This window comes from Mustelus asterias, chromosome 2 (assembly GCF_964213995.1).
Source record: "Mustelus asterias chromosome 2, sMusAst1.hap1.1, whole genome shotgun sequence".
NCBI classification, from domain to species: domain Eukaryota; kingdom Metazoa; phylum Chordata; class Chondrichthyes; order Carcharhiniformes; family Triakidae; genus Mustelus; species Mustelus asterias.
Window position 1 is genome coordinate 33,947,145 of NC_135802.1, and position 17,892 is coordinate 33,965,036.

Sequence of the window (17,892 nt, forward strand, 5' to 3'; positions counted from 1 at the left end):
CTCAAACAAATTCCTTTTGTTTGTGTGTGAATTATGTTGCTTTTGGCAAGTGTAAATGAGCCAGGTTGCAAGCTTGACCAAATGTCTCAGCTCATCAAAGTTGACTTTGTCAGCCACTCAGTATGCTTTTCTCCTGTTGTACAAATTATTGTCAAGGTTTGGAATTTGGCGTTCTTGCATTTTGTCCAGGAGAAAAGCTTCAGCATTATGTCTCCCTTCCCAGCAACATTCAAATTCTATACTACTGAGTGACTGTTTAAGGAGAAGGCGTGGGGGGGAATGCTTTGTGAGCAATGGAAAAGGTGCAGCATAGATTCATTGGGATGATGCACTGGTTGTGGTTGGCTTGAAATATTTGAACCAGTAATATAATATAAATTTATGATACTTTGGATGTGTAAATATTGAAAAATAATTTCCACTGGTTGGGGAACTGGCAAGAAAAGGGAAACATTTTCAGGATGAGTGGAAGCATTATAATCCAAAGAATTCCATACAATTTACAATACAGAAACAGGCCATTTAGCCCATTGCTGGATGCCAGTGTTCATACTCGACATGAACATCCTACTTCATCCTAATCCTATCACCACTTCCTTCTAAATACTTAAACTGTGGAATGTCAATCTGAACACTTAAGAGCCCAAATGTATGGGGCAAAAATGAGAATCATTAAAACTCAGCTGTGATATCTGTTGTGTTGTGTTAGCCTGCCAACAGTCTTGTATCGGCTCACATATGAAAGATGCCTCACTGCATCAGCCTAAATCAACATCTTGAGAGGAGGGGAATTTCCTCGGCAGTGAAGTTCATTTGCTAAATATTCATCTTGAAAGAACCATTTAGTTGGATAAACTGCAGCAGTCATATCCATATTATGTGCCATCTACTAGAATTATTTTTTATTCAAGCCATCTCTTTGTCAGTGCATCGCTGGGTGTCTCCAAATTTTCACTATCAGTGATTAATAGTTCCCTTGAACAGAGCCGCAACCTGGCTGCGTTCACCACCTCCCTCTTCCGCCACAACTTCTCTTTTCACTCCCATCACTTCCTCCAAATCAAAACTCCCAGCTATGTCTACCTTTTTTGTGAGTTATATGGAATGTTTCTTGTTCAAGTCCTACTCTGGCTTTTTTTTTTCAATATTAGAATCATAGAATCCCTACAATACAGAAGGAGGTCATTCGGCCCATCGAGTCTGTACTGACCACAATCCCACCCAGCCCCTATTCCCGTAACCCCACATATTTACCCTGCTAATCCCCCTGATACTAGGGTCAATTTAGCATAGCCAATCAACCATCTTTTTGGAGTGTGGGAAGAAACCCACACCGACTCGGGAAGAACGTGCAAAATCCGCACAGACAGTGACCCAAGGCCGGAATTAAACCCGGGTCCCTGCCGCTGTGAGGTAGCAGTGCTAACCACTGTGCCACCGTGCTGTCCTGTGCTGTGCCATATTGGTGCTGCTTACTGCTATCAGCCTTAATTTAATCATCTTTGCTTCCTATTTCCACCTTTCTCCAACATTCACATGGTTCATTGCTGATTCTTCCCTTCCTCAACTTCTCAGCCTATCCTCAGCAATAGAGGCAATCGAACATTATTTAATATAAATGCACTGACTGCCACATCTGCTTGACTACACTTCCTCACACCCTGCTTTATGTAAGGACTGCATTCCATTCTTCCTGTTTCTCTGTCTCCATCGTGTCTGATTTAATCTTCCATACTGGAGTCTCTGTTTTTTTTTGCTTGTTCGTGGGATGTGGGTATTGCTGGCTGAGCCTGTATTTATTGCCCGTCCTGAATTGCCCTGAACACAGCTGATGAGGATAGCTACATTGCTGTGGGTCTGGAGTCATGTGTAGGCTAGACTGGATAAGTATGTCAAATTACATTCCCCAAAGGACATTAGTGAACCAGATAGGTTTTTACGACAATTGGTAAAAGTTTTATGATATTTAATTTTAAATTTTTTTATTGAATTCAAATTTCAACATCATGGGATTTGAACCTGCGTTCCCAGAGCTTTACCCTCGGTCTCTGTGGAGAGAGAATAATATTTCAAGTCTGGATAGCTCTATTCTCTCTCCACAAATGCTGTCAGACTTGCTGAGATCTTCCAGCATTTTCTGTTTTTTGTATCTGCAGTATTTTGTGTTCATTTATAATTTGCTTATTTATTTAAATTGGCAAAAGTGTAGCAAACTATTTTTAAACAGTGGAGCAGGTACTTAGATTTATCTGGTTGTTTGGCATTTTTAAGGAAAAACACACGTTTTGTTTGTCAAACTGAGTTTGTAAATTACATGTAGGACCCAGCTATGTTTCAAAATGCTTCAAATTTCAAATTAAGCTCGCTGTGGAAAGAGTCCAAAACGTGCCTGTCCAGGACAGATTAATTCCATGAAATATATCATTATGCTATTCCTATGCTTGAGATCTATGTTCAAAGCAATACATTGCAAACTTGATTTTTGTTGTTTAAGCAGGCTTAAAAATGGAACGCACCCACTGACTGCGTCAAGTTACTCAGCCTACCTTGTTCTCACATGCCACAGTATCTCTTAACCATTCTTTTATTTCTTGGTTGAAGATCACTTGAAGGGTGATCTGTTAGCCATGCATTTTGAAGTTTTCTTTTTTTATTTGTCTAGTAATATCTTAACCCTATAAAATAAGCTGGTTATCAAATATTCACATCAAACGTAAGATTATTTGGCAATGGATTACCTGACGAACCCTCAGACCCATGTCTTGAAGTTTGTTCATAGATTACACTTTAGATCTGAGACTTTTTGGATTTTCTCACTAATTGTTCGGAAATGGACTTGTTGGCTATTAATTGGCTACAAAATATGAAACTACTGTGTTTTAATCCTGTTAATATTGTCCATCTATGTATATTGAAGATAATAATTTGAGTTCTAGTACAGATAAGATAGCTGCAAGGGTCTGAGGTGAAATAAACTTGGACAGCCTCAGCTTGCTTCCTCATGAGCCGCAGCATGAAACATTTATTAGCAATCTCATTCACAAAGGCCATGAATTACTGATGTGGGAAGTGGAAGTGATTAGCATTAAATCAGCTGCCACATGTACTTTTTGCCACTCGCTGTTCTGTGATGTGGAGCAGTGGTCGATAAATGAAGTTAAGGTACAGATCAGCCATGGTCTAATTGAATGCAGTCTTGAGGGGTTTATTCCATTCCTGTGTTCACCTGATTAATGCCCTATAGTATTTTTAGCAATCTCTTAAATCATGGCAATTAGGGGGCTGATGGCAAGATGGTCTTTCTTTTACATCTTCAAGGAATAGCCAATTTTTAAAATGTTAATTACATAGAAATATTTTAGAAATAAAATTAAATGGATAATAGCATGGAACATCTGGGAATATATTTATGAATATAATTATGGAAAAATGAAATGTAGTTAAGCTATCAGCCCTGTTCCTCCCAGTAACCATCTCTAATTTCCACTCTCAAGGATATTATCATTTAATCCTCCAGTGGTGAATAATTGCAGATAATAGTTTTCCATTTTTAAAAAAAAAAGTGGAACGATTCCTCACTCTGTCGCTTTATCCTTCCTTCCATGGACCAGCACGGCTCTGAGATAACAGCTGTCATTAGATTTCATTGTTCAACCCTGGTCAGGGTTCCTCAGATGATCTATGACCTTCATGTTTTGCTATCTTGCATAGCATTGCAAGTAACTTACAGCATGGAAACAGGCCTTTTGGCCCAACAGATTATAAAGTGTTTATGTTCCTTGTAAGCCTCTACCCACCTTTCTTCCTTTAACGCACTCAATATACAGTGGAGAAAGGCATGGAAAGTTATTTATTTAGCATCCATATAGGTACCCTCAACTCTTTCTGGTAGTGGGTTCTGCTTACTACCTACTATCTAAAGAACTTTCTCTTGAATTTCTTATTAGTGACTATCTTTTATTTATCGCTCCTAGTCCTAATATTCCCACTTGGATACATCTCTGTATCTAACTTTATCATGTTACCACCTTAATGATCTCTATCCCTCAGTCCTCTCTTTTTGGAAAATAACCCCAGAGTCTTTCCTGATAGGTATAACTTCAGTTTGGTACCACTTTCGCAGTCTTTTCTTGGACCTTCTCCAGTGTCTCTGTCATTTTTATAATAACACAAAACAGAACTGTTCACAGTACTTCCTGTGTGGTCTAACCAAGGTTCTATGGCAGTTTAATATAACTTCTCTGCTTTTCAATTTTATCCCTCTGGAAATGAACCCCCTACTTATCTGCTGAAATTAATTTGCCAAATACATGCGCATTCTTCAAATTATTAATGTCTTCCTGCATTTTGTTGCGATCCTTCTCAAAAAGATGAATTAAAATGCAAAGACATTGCACAAATAGCACCAAGAGCATGAAGATAGTTTTGAGAGAGGTGTGTGACATAGCTTTAAGCATAATAGTTCTCATTGTTTAAATTAAGTGACAGTCCACATATTTAATTGGACAGATGAATTGAAGGTTGTATGCATCAAGCACATATCTGAATCCCTTGAACAGTGATTAAAATCTAAAACTATAATTAGGATATTGGCAGTCGAATGGTCTTCCAAAATGGGTAACTTACAATTTTGGCCTTTTTTTGTCATATGATGGTTAATTCTTGCCGGTCCGAGCTGTCTGGGCCTTGTTTCGTTCCACAGGTAGGTGCTACTGGGAATGCAAACCTTCATTCAAAAGTGACAGAATCATCTCTCTCATTTGCTCCATTATTTCAAAATGGTTTTGAATGATTACTAACCACATCTGTAAAGCACATGAATATAATGTTAACAAACGGATTGCTGCTTGTCTGTCAGTACTGATTGTTCCAAAGTTTGAAGTTAGTCTTAATCATAAAATGCTGCTTCACAGGCAACATAGCATGCAATATTAAAAAAAAAATACTGCAAATGGATTTGCCAGCACTGGGCATTTTCATTAGGACATGGGAACAGTCTTGAACAAGAGAATAAATTCTGCTTACCCAGTATCACAACTCGAGCCTCCAAATTTCTACTGAAGAAACCTCAGATTATGTGGTGTAGATTTTTGATAACTGGAGGAAAGAAAAACACTTTCTTTTCCAAATCTTTCCTTTTGGAGGTCACATCTTTGGTTTTTGCATTCAGGCTGTCTACATAAAGGTGCAGTTGAGTTAGTGATCATTAAGGAATGTTGTTTTTTTCCCATAAAACTGCAGCCAGCTTTTATTTTTGCATTCCAGATTATGTAAAGGAGTTACGATTTCTTGTCTGCTACTGTTACATTGCATATTTGCTTGTCCAATCTCTGGCCAGTTTGTTGTACTTCAGGTTTGTAGGTGTGTGCAATTTCTGGGATCATCAAGATTTGGATCACACAGCAGTGAACAGATAGACAGAAGAGCCTCGACGATGTTAAAGCAGGAAACCATTGAGTGGAGAATATCAAGGCAAATGTTGCCATTACTGTTAATGTTCGGATGATAGATCTTTGTTGGAAATGAAACCCTCGGTAGCTTGAAAGGATAATCTGAGGAGAAGTGGATATTCGAAAAGGAGACACCACCTTGGTAAGGGCTGTCACTTGACTCCATGATAGTAGCTTGCCAGTGAAAATAGTCATCTCCTATTGGACATGCTGAACAGAGTGCTGGAGGGTTATTCTCCAAGTCCTGGTATTCCTTGAGGGTCTGTGTGCTCATCTGGTTGAAGTTGGTTGAACTTTGCCTCAGATGCTCTACATAAAATGATATTAAAGGATAAATACAAGAGTTAGAAACTAGTTGGATTGTGCAGGTGTTAAGTCTTAAATAGTTTGTGGATAGATGTTAGAGAGAATTATTTCTGCTGCAGGTGCTTTTAATTGATGTACAATTGAAATTCTGAGATCTCCAAATGGTGGGAGCAGAGTTCACGTTGCTGATTAATCTTAAACTCCTGAATGATATTTACAAATTTAACTCATTCCTTCCTATTTGTTGTTTATTTTCGTTGGAAGTTCCATTTACACTATTCGGTCAAGCACCAGGGAAGGGTTGTGTTGGTGATACTAAGAGTAATAATTGTAACGAGAATGATCTACCTTCTGGCTTTCTCTCACTTGAGGTGAATTGCTTGGTCGCTGGTGCTGAGCCTCCAACAGCATGGATAAGAAATGTAGCTTGGAAAATGGGGCGTGTTCATGTTGACAACACAATGGAATCATTCTGCCCACAAATGAATTGAACTTTTTAGATGTTGATTTTTTTCCCTCTAAAATAGAGTATTTAAATATGCATAAGATGGGCAAATTGTGTTTTTTTTTTAGTATGCCAGAACTGCAGTTTACTAATGTTCTACTCTTTAGAGTGACAGAGGGAGGTGGTGCGTAGTGATATTATCACTAGACGACTGATCTAGAGACCAGGGTAACATTCTCTGAGAACCCAGGTTCAAATCTCACCAGGGCAGATGGTGCAATTTGAATTCAATAAATATCTGGAATTAAAAGTCTAATGGTGACCATGAAACCATTGTTGATTGTCGTAATGACCCACCTGGTTCACTATAAGCCCGTTCGAGATGGAAATCTGTCGTCTTTACCTGGTATAGCCCACATGCGACTCCAGACCCACAGCAATGATGTTGACGCTTAAATCGCCCCAGTTCAAGGGCAATTGGGGATGGCAATAAATGCTGGCCCAGCCAGTGAGTGAATAAAAAAAGTGCAAGTGTATTCCCATAGGAGCAGGGATGTGTTGTTGCAATTATACAAGGCCTGGGTGAGGCCACACCTAGAGTATTGTGTGCAGTTTTGTCTCCTTTTCTGAAGAAGGATGTTCTTGCTCTCGAGGGAGTTGGAGCGAAAGTTTACCAGGCGGATTTTGGAGATGACGGGACTGATGTATGAGGAGAGATTGACTAGGTTAGGATTGTTTTCGCTGGAGTTCAGACGAATGAGGGGGGATCTCGTAGAGGCTTATAAAATTCTAACAGGACTAGACAGGGTAGATGCAGAGAGGATATATGGGGGAGTCCAGAACGAGGGGTCACAGTCTGACTATTCAGGGTAGACCATTTAGGACGGAGGTGAGGAGACATTTCTCCCCCCAAAGAGTGGTGAGCCTGTGGAATTAATTACCATTGGAAGTAGTTGATGCTGAAACATTGAATGTATTCAGGAGGCGGCTGGATATAGCACTTGGGGCGAATGGGATCAAAGGTTATGGGGAAAAAAGATTAGGCAATTGAGTTGGATGATCAGCCATGATCATAATGAATGGCAGAGCAGGCTCGAAGGGCCAAATGGCAGCTTCCTGCTCCGATCTTCGATGTTTCTATAAGACGGGGAGACACTGGATGCAACACCCATAGGCAAGTTAGGAAATCAAAAAGGAGTTAACCATGTCTTTCAACTTCTTTTACAGACTCGTATCAACAATTCGGTGAGAAGTTTGTGAGAAGGGGCATGTCCACCATTGAATGGGGGATTATGTGAATTATTCAGGATTGCAGCAGCATAAAATTGAGTGTAGAAAAATTGGATGCTTGGGAAATGTTATTACTGAAGTGATGTGGCAAATTCCTGGGCATTGCCAGCTGAAACCATGGCACAGCTTATAAAAGCAATTGATGCCTGTAATTACAAACCTTTCTTTAAAAAAAATTGATTTGAGCAATTTTTTTGAACACTTTTTTGTGTTCGTTTATGTGCAGTAGATAAATTCTTATGTGTTTTGTGGGATTGTTTTTGGATGCTGGCATGGTTAAAAATGTATTGGGTGATAATATTGTAAATATTTAAACAAAAACTAATTATTTTAAAGGGTTCAATTTTAGTTGAATTTTTCCCCCACATTGTGTTCTTGTAAGTTTTCATGATTGTTGTATCTTCAATATTTAAAAATCCTGAATGTACAATCTGTGGTTAATGTTTTGGGCATGAAAATACAAGAGACCACCTTAGAATACAACCTCAGGCTAAACTCGCCAGCCTGTTCGTTTTCCTGAAAATTATGTGGAGTCAGACCACCAGAATTGTTGTTTAAATCCACTTCAATACTGGTGAAATACCTGGCCTATGAGTCTGCTGGCGGGGGAAGAGAACTAGATTTAATGAGGTCTGTGCCAGGAGCCGGCTTGCTGAAAACAGTCTCTTGATGTTTGAACTAAAGCAGGGGCAGAATAAACACTGCTTTAGTCGGACCTTGCTTTGTGCCAGAACACGCACTGCTGGAACTGCACCACAACATTGATATTCAATATTTATTTTTTTGAAAGAATCTGCACAAAATGTCACTGGCAAAGCTTTTATTGTGTGGGGAACAACCCTGCAGAATGTGATGCCTTGAAGCCAGTTATTCAAAAGTTGGGTCCACCATCACTTTGAGTTAGGTGTGTTGGAATAGCACAGTGGGTGGCATGGTGGCACAGTGGTTAGCATTGCTGCCTCACAGCGCCAGGGACCCTTGTTCGATTCTGGCCTTTGATCACTGTCTGTGTGGAGTTTGCATGTTTTTCCCGTGTCTCCGTGAGTTTCCTCTGGGTGTTCTGTTTCCTTCCCAAAATGCAAAGTTTTGCAGGTTCGGTGAATTGGCCATGCTAAATTGCCCTTAGTGTCCCAAGATGTGTAGGCTGGGGGATTATGGGGATAGGGCATGGGTTAGATGCTTTTGGAGAGTCGGTGCAGACCCGATGGGCCAATGGCCTGCTTCTGCACTGTGGGGATTCTATTCTATGAATATGTACTTGAACGTGGGAATCTCATCATCTTCTGCATACTTCCACCTTTTCAGGCTGGATTCTGGAGGCTGGCAACAGTGAGCTGGTTCCCTTTGTTTGAGTGAGAGAACTGTGGAAAAGGTTATGGCTCTGTGACTATGCTTCCAGAATAAAGGAGAAAAATAAATAGAATAAATGCCCAAAGTTGACACAACACACCGCTGAGATTGTGGAAGTACCGAAGGAAAGTGGAGGATAGTGAAAAAGGTTGGATCCCATGGGATAAAGGGGGAGGTGGCTAGATGGGTGGAGAACTGGCTTGGTCATAGAAGACAGAGGGTGGTAGTGGAAGGGTCTTTTTCCGGCTGGAGGCCTGTGACTAGTGGTGTACCGCAGGGCTCTGTATTGGGACCTCTGCTGTTTGTGATTTATATAAATGATCTGGAAGAAGGAGTAACTGGGGTGATCAGTAAGTTTGCGGACGACACAAAACTGGCAGGACTTGCAGATAGTGAGGAACATTGTCAGAGGCTACAGAAGGATATAGATAGGCTGGAAATTTGGGCAAGGAAATGGCAGATGGAGTTCAATCCTGATAAATGCGAAGTGATGCATTTTGGTGGGAATAATGTAAGGAGGAGCTACACGATAAATGGAAGAACCATAAAGGGTGTAGATACGCAGAGGGACCTGGGTGTGCAAGTCCACAGATCTTTGAAGGTGACGTCACAGGTGGAGAAGGTGGTGAAGAAGGCATATGGCATGCTTGCCTTTATAGGAGGGGGCATAGAGTATAAAAGTTGGGGTCTGATGTTGCAGATGTATAGAACGTTGGTTCGGCCGCATTTGGAATACTGCGTCCAGTTCTGGTCGCCACACTACCAGAAGGACGTGGAGGCTTTGGAGAGAGTACAGAGGAGGTTTACCAGGATGTTGCCTGGTATGGAGGGGCTTGGTTATGAGGAGAGATTGGGGAAACTGGGGTTGTTCTCCTTGGAAAGACGGAGGATGAGGGGAGACTTAATAGAGGTGTATAAAATTATGAAAGGCATAGATAGGGTGAACGGTGGGAAGCTTTTTCCCGGGTCGGTGGTGACGTTCACGAGGGGTCATAGGTTCAAGGTGAAGGGGGGGAGGTTTAACACAGATATCAGAAGGACATATTTCACACAGAGGGTCGTGGGGGCCTGGAATGTGTTGCCGGGCAAGGTGGTGGAGGCGGACACACTGGGAACGTTTAAGACTTATCTAGACAGCTATATGAACGGAGTGGGAATGGAGGGATACAAAAGAGTGGTCTAGTTTGGACCAGGGAGCGGCGCGGGCTAATTGTTCCTTGTTTCTCGTGGAAGTGGAAATGACTAGGGTTGGGAAGCATTTTCCGATCAGGGCCACTGTGATCTCCTGGACTCGTTTCGATCGCCTCAGGGGGTCGGAGAGGAATTTCCCAGATTTTTTTTTTCCCCATATTGGCCCTGGGGTTTTTCACTCTGGGTTTTCGCCTCTCCCTGGAGATCACATGGTCTAAAAGGGGGGGGTGGGGGTGAGTTAATAGGTTGTAATGAACAAAGCATCGTAGCTGTGAGGGACAGCTCGGTGGATAGGATATTAGGATGTAGATAGGCTGGAAAATTGGGCGGGGATCCTGGATTCAGGATTCAATCCTGGACCGGGGAGCGGCGCGGGCTTGGAGGGCCGAAGGGCCTGTTCCTGTGCTGTATTGTTCTTTGTTCTTTGTTGATTTTCAAGGAATGTTTGTCTGGAGCTCTGCATGACAACGTTCCGATGAGACAGGGGGGTGTTGGTAGGGTACGGGAACCGTGGTGCACGAAGGTTGTGATGAACCTGGTGAATAAGAAAAGAGAGGCGTACAGAAGGTTCAGAGAGCTAGGAGGTGTTAAGGATTTAGAGGAGTATACGGGATGTAGGAAGGAGCTTAAGAAGGAAATTAGGAGAGCGAGAAGGGGTCATGAGAAGGCCTTGGCGGGTAAGATTAAGGAGAATCCCAAGGCTTTCTACAAATATGTCAAGAGTAAAAGGATGAGATGTGAAGGCATAGGACCCTTAAAAGGTGAAGGGGGAAAAGTTTGTGCGGAACCGTTAGAAATGGCGGAGGTGCTTAATGAATACTTTACCTCGGTATTCACGGTGGAAAGGGATCTGGGTGGTTGTACTGCTGGTTTGCGGTGGACAGAAAGGATCGAGCATGTGGACATAAAGAAAGAGGATGTGTTGGAACTATTGAATGGCATCAAGGTTGGTAAGTCGCCGGGACCGGATGGGATGTACCCCAGGTTACTGTGGGAGGCGAGGGAGGGGATTGCGGAGCCTTTGGCGATGATCTTTGCATCGTCGATGGAGACGGGAGAGGTTCCGGAGGATTGGAGGATTGCAGATGTGGTCCCTATATTCAAGAAAGGGAACAGGGACAGCCCGGGAAATTACCGACCGGTGAGTCTAACCTCAGTGGTTGGTAAGTTGATGGAGAGGATCCTGAGAGACAGGATTTATGATCATCTAGAGAAGTTTAGTATGATCAAAAGTAGTCAGCACGGCTTTGTCAAGGGCAGGTCGTGCCTTACGAGCCTGGTTGAGTTCTTTGAAAATGTGACCAAACACATTGACGAAGGAAGAGCGGTAGATGTGGTCTATATGGACTTCAGCAAGGCGTTCGATAAGGTCCCCCATGCAAGACTTCTTGAGAAAGTGAGAGGGCATGGGATCCAAGGGGCTGTTGCCTTGTGGATCCAGAACTGGCTTGCCTGCAGAAGGCAGAGAGTGGCTGTGGAGGGGTCTTTCTCTGCATGGAGGTCAGTGACCAGTGGAGTGCCCCAGGGATCTGTTCTGGGACTCTTGCTGTTTGTCATTTTCATAAATGACCTGGATGAGGAAGTGGAGGGATGGGTTGGTAAGTTTGCTGACGACACCAAGGTAGGTGGTGTTGTGGATAGTTTGGAGGGATGTCAGAAGTTGCAGCGAGACATAGATAGAATGCAAGACTGGGCGGAGAAGTGGCAGATGGACTTCAACCCGGATAAGTGTGTGGTGATCCATTTTGGCAGATCCAATGGGATGAAGCAGCAGTATAATATGAAGGGTACCATTCTTAGAAGTGTAGAGGATCAGAAGGACCTTGGGGTCCGGGTCCATAGGACTCTTAAATCGGCCTCGCAGGTGGAGGATGCGGTCAAGAAGGCGTACGGCGTACTAGCCTTCATTAATCGAGGGATTGAGTTTAGGAGTCGGGAGATAATGCTGCAGCTTTATAGGACCCTGGTTAGACCCCACTTGGAGTACTGCGCGCAGTTCTGGTCACCTCATTACAGGAAAGATGTTGAAGCCATTGAAAGGGTGCAGAGGAGATTTACAAGGATGTTGCCTGGATTGGGGGGCATGCCTTATGAGGATAGGTTGAGGGAGCTTGGTCTCTTCTCCCTTGTGAGACGAAGGATGAGAGGTGACCTGATAGAGGTTTACAAGATGTTGCGAGGTCTGGATAGGGTAGACTCTCAGAGGCTATTTCCAAGGGCTGAAATGGTTGCTACGAGAGGACACAGGTTTAAGGTGCTGGGGGGTAGGTACAGAGGAGATGTCAGGGGTAAGTTTTTCACTCAGAGGGTGGTGGGTGAGTGGAATCGGCTGACGTCGGTGGTGGTGGAGGCAAACTCGTTGGGGTCTTTTAAGAGACTTCTGGATGAGTACATGGGATTTAATGGGATTGAGGGCTATAGATAGGCCTAGAGGTGGGGATGTGATCGGCGCAACTTGTGGGCCGAAGGGCCTGTTTGTGCTGTGGCTTTCTATGTTCTATGTCATCAGTAGTGCAATCAGGAGGTACTGCTTGCTTTTTGACATTGTTTGGGTTTCACCATACGTACTGAGCTCCATACCTCCTCATCTCCATCAGAGGAGAGGCAAGGATAGTGGTTTTGACACTTAAAGCCACGTTTGATTGAACATGCCATTAATGGGTCCTAACAAAACCTCACAGAAGACCCCCAAATCTCTCGAGTCATACCTAATTCATTGAAAAACAGTTGTGGTTTTTGGAGGTCTGTCTTTTCAGACCCAGGGCACCACAGCAGGATTTCCTCATGGAAGCCTTCTCCACTGAGCCATCTTCAGGTATTTCCTCCCTTAGGCTAAGAATGGGGTTAATGGGCCCAAAGTATTCAGCTCTATTCCCAGTAGCCCATGAGCATTATAGGTAATGACTGCAAGAACAGGGTTGAAACTTTGGGTACTCTCGTCACCTGATCATTTAAACCTCCACTATCATCTACAAGGGTCAGATTAGGAGAGTGAAGCTATCCACTATTGGCCTGGACAGATTCAGCCACAATAGTATTCAAATTGCTTGACACTGCCCAAGATGCTTTAACCTTTGTCACCTGACTTTGTGGCTACCTGTTCCATCACCAGCACACTGAGCCTCAGTGTGGATAAACTACATGTACTTGGGCAGCTGCGCCCTCCTCCACTGCACACCACATTCCCCTCCAAGATACATACTTCCGAACTTGCATATATATTGTTGTTTGTTCATCACCTTTGCCAATCTTACTGCCATTGTTGGAGTACAAGGGTCCAAGTAATTCGTCCAATGTGAGTCCATCAGGAATGGGCAATAATTGCTGTCTCACTCAAATCCTGAGAACAGATTATCTTCATTATTATCAGAGTTTCTGTGACTGTCTTCCAGGCCGCTTCACTGAGGCTGCCATGCAAACTTTTTATGTGTTGGGCTCCAGTGCTGTTCTGTACTTAAGGGTTGCAGGTTGTGTTTGGCACTGGCAAATTCAAAGGTTAGCTAATCTGCCTTTTGATATTTCTTCCATCAGGGATTAACCCCTCTCCTCCAGGCACTTGTCCAGCCAAAACTGTTGGTACCCTGGTTGTGGCCAGGTTGATTAACCACTGTCCGCAGTCAGCATTGACTAGTTATTGTTCATAGAGTTTACTGTAATTATGGTAGTAACTTTGAACACTGACCTGATATGGAGAACAAAAATAATATACCCTAGGATGCACCCAGCTGCAGCATCTAAATTTTTTAAAAATGTTCATTTGTGTTGCTGGCTGGCCAGCATTTATTGCCCATACCAAGTTGCCCTTGAACTGAGTGGCTTGCTAGGCCATTTCAGAGAGCAATTGAAAGTCAACCACATTGCAGTGGCTTTGGAGTTGCATGTAAGCCAGACCAAGTAAGGACGGCAGATTTCCTTTCCTGAAGGATATCAATGAACTAGATAGGCTTTTCCTACAATCGACAATGATTTCATGGTCATTGGCAGGTTCTTAATTCCAGATATTTTTATTGAATTCAGATTCCACCATCTGCCGTGGTGGGATTCGATCCAGGGTCCCCAGAACATTAGCTGAGTTTCTGGATTGATGGTCTAGCAATAATACGACTAGACCATCGCCTCAGGACTTTCATCATGCTTGTCTACAAAATCCCTCAGTATTTATAATTCTCAGAGTCAATTCCAGTGGAGATTCTTTCCTGCTCATCTGATGTACCATGTCTTCTCTTCATGTAACAGAACACATCATGGATGTCAGATTTCTCCATTGTGATGAATTCCACATTTTAATAAAAATCTGTTTTAAGTTTGATTATTTTGGCTTCTGTTTTTAATCCAATTATTATTTTCTCCTGGAACATTTAAATTCAAAGTGAAGGGAATCAATGGTTTTAACTTGGTTTGCTATGTGTGAGTACTTTAATATGATTGAAGCTCTTTACCTGCTTGTTCTCATCACTAATTAGAAACCCTGGATTGCTAAGTATTGCTAAGTGTTTTTGCTATTTTGTTGAGGTTTCCGCGGTTCTCTTTGTAGAAGCTCCGCCAGAAAAATTGGAGGACCCATACAGAAATGCACAGTCCCCTTCTCGCCCTCCATTTTTCATTTTCCATTTCTTTCCATCAAATGTTTTTCCACCTCCTTTGTTAGATTGATTATTGACTTGTGGCTTTGGGGGCTAGTTCCATGTGTCCAGTGATCATTGACAGTGAGTACCCGCAGACTACTTTTGGAGAGCATCACCCCTGAACTCTTCGCATCGTATTGGCTCCTTATCTCACTTTGTGTTCTGACTCTGTTTCCTAACTCTACCTTATTCTGGTAACCACAGCTATTGTGGGCAAGATGAAAGATAGGGAAACACAAAATGTGCAATTTTTGGATACTTGAGACTTCAGAATACAACCATGTGGAGAAACAATTTGATTTAATGGCTACTTCAAATTGCTTGTTGCTTTGCAAAGGTTCAAATTAAAAGTTTATAAATAAACAAAGCTCTTGATATTTCAGCAGAATTTACAGAACTTAACGTTTGAAAATAATTTAACTGAAGAAACTGGACTCTGCGGGGCAGCGAATTTATTTCAAAACATCAAGTAGTTCTCTCGGTTATTGGAAATGTTTCTTGGCTGTTTCTTACTCTCTGGCAAAAGCTCCTTGATAGAATCCCTACAGTACAGAAAGAGACCATTTGGCCCATCAAGCCTGCACAAATGACAATCCCAGGCCCTATCCCCAGAACCCCACGTATTTACCTTGCTAATCCCCCTGACACTAAGGCCAAATCAACCTTACCAACACACCTTTGGACTGTGGGAGGAAACTGGAGCACCCAAAGATAACCCACACAGACACAGGGAAACGTGCAAATTCCACACAGACCGAGGCTGGAACTGAACCCAGGACCCTGGAGCTGTGAGGCAACAGTGCTAACCACTGTGCCTCCTCTGATAGACTATGATTTTTGTTTAAGAGAAAAATGCCATGGACAATTATGGGTGAATGATTTTAGACTCACATTTTCACACTTTTCCCCTTCAAAATGGTGTTGATTATCCAGATCTTTGATCAAAAGAAGAGGGGAGATATTGATGTCCCCAATTTTATTATTTGCCATGAATAAAAATGGCAAATTGTTATTGCTTCCGTATGTGGGAAAGGATTTACTCCGTTACCCAGCCACTACAGAAAATCAACAATCAAAGCTATAACATACTGCTGAAAATCAATTTAACCAAAAATTGCATTTACAAATCATTCCACTTACTTGTTGAGTAAACCTCTCTCTGTTTTAATAAACTTTCCAACATAGAATTTTAAAAATATTTAAGTTGCAAAATGTGATAAACACATCCCACACTATAGTCCGACATACATTGATCTGCTAAATCGGTCCACACATTAGAAATTCCAAGAGAGGCCACTGGGACACAAACATATACATCAGGAGCAGAAGTAGGCCATTTGGCTCCTCCAGCATGATCTGCCATTCAATAAGATGATGGGGCGGCACGGTAGCACAGTGGTTAGCACTGCTGCTTCACAGCTCCAGGGACCTAGGTTCGATTCCCGGCTTGGGTCACTGTCTGTGTGGAGTTTGCACATTCTCCTCGTGTCTGCGTGGGTTTCCTCCGGGTGCTCCGGTTTCCTCCCACAGTCCAAAGATGTGCGGGTTAGGTTGAGTGGCCATGCTAAAATTGCCCCTTAGTGTCCTGGGATGCGTAGATTAGAGGGATTAGTGGGTAAAATATATGGGGGTAGGGCCTGGGTGGGATTGTGGTCGGTGCAGAATCGATGGGCCGAATGGCCTCTTTCTGTACTGTATGGTTTCTCTCTGATGATGGTTAATCTGATTGTAGCCTCAGTGCCTCTATCCTGCCTACCTCTGACACCCTTAGAAATCAATCAAGAGGAGGTGGCTCATTACCATGATCTCAACGGCAATTAGGAATGGGCAAAGAATGCTGGCCTAGCCAGTAACACCCACATGCATAAACAAATAAGACCATAAGACATAGGAGCGGAAGTAAGGCCATTCGGCCCATCGAGTCCACTCCACCATTCAATCATGGTTGATTTCAACTCCATTTACCCGCTCTCTCCCCATAGCCCTTAATTCCTCGAGAAATCAAGAATTTATCAATTTCTGTCTTGAAGACGCTCAACGTCTCGGCCTCCACAGCCCTCTGTGGCAATGAATTCCACAGACCCACCACTCTCTGGCTGAAGAAATTTCTCCTCATCTCTGTTCTAAAGTTATTCTATTCTAAGGCTGTGCCCCCACGTCCTAGTCTCCCCTGTTAATGGAAACAACTTCCCTACGTCCATCCTATCTAAACCGTTCATTATCTTGTAAGTTTCTATCAGATCTCCCCTCAACCTCCTAAACTCCAATGAATATAATCCCACGATCCTCAGACGTTCATCGTATGTCAGGCCTACCATTCCTGGGATCATCCGTGTGAATCTCCGCTGGACCCGCTCCAGTGCCAGTATGTCCTTCCTGAGGTGTGGGGCCCAAAATTGCTCACAGTACTCCAAATGGGGCCTAACCAGTGCTTTATAAAGCCTCAGAAGTACATCCCTGCTTTTGTATTCCAAGCCTCTTGAGATAAATGACAACATTACATTTGCTTTCTTAATTACGGACTCAACCTGGAAAAAAAAGTCAAGCCTTAAAATTTTAAGTCTTGTTATCTGATTTAGGGAAATTCAATTTTCTTTTTATAAGTACAGGGATCATAACCTTGAAGAGAGAAGAATGTGTAAGGCCATGAGTTGTCAAATAATAGTGGAGTGCAATTCCTCTGTTCACTCAACAGAACATATCATGGATGTCAAATTTCTCCATTTTGATGAATTCCACATAAAAAAAAATTTTTATGTTTGTTTATTTTAGCTTCTGTTTTAATCCGATTACAGTAATTAATTTTCTCCCTGAACATTTAGATTTAAAGTGAAGAATCAGTGGTTTTAACTTAGTGATTTGCTACATCAATGTGTACATCACTTCAATATGATTGAAGCTCCTTACCTGCTTGTTCTCATCACTGGTGCTGCACACCAAGGCAGTCCCGTTATCTTGATGCCAAATTTATACCATTGATGGGAAAGGAGAAATTCATGCCACGGCCATCGCTAAGTCTTTGCAACTTTCTTTAGGCCATTGCTGAGTGCCTTTACTTCAGTGTTGAGCAGAAAATCTGAGCCAAAAGTTGGCGCTATTCTGTGCTTGTTTATTGTTAATGTTGCAAATGCTGTGACAAGTGAGTGCATGGGAGCAGCTGATATTAATGAAGTTGCTGTGAAAATCCCCTCGTCCCCACACTCGGGTGCCTGTTCGGTTACACTGAGGGAGAATT

At 42.6% G+C, this 17,892-nt stretch overlaps 1 protein-coding gene and 1 pseudogene across 4 annotated transcripts in view; one reads left to right on the forward strand and one right to left on the reverse strand.

Moving 5' to 3' along the window:
• pard3aa (par-3 family cell polarity regulator alpha, a) overlaps positions 1-17,892 on the forward strand; it is an 847,887-nt gene that overhangs the window by 5,913 nt on the left and 824,082 nt on the right. The gene's annotated exons all lie outside the window — the stretch shown is intronic.
• On the reverse strand, positions 5,303-5,724 carry LOC144506822 (ubiquitin-conjugating enzyme E2-17 kDa pseudogene; annotated as a pseudogene).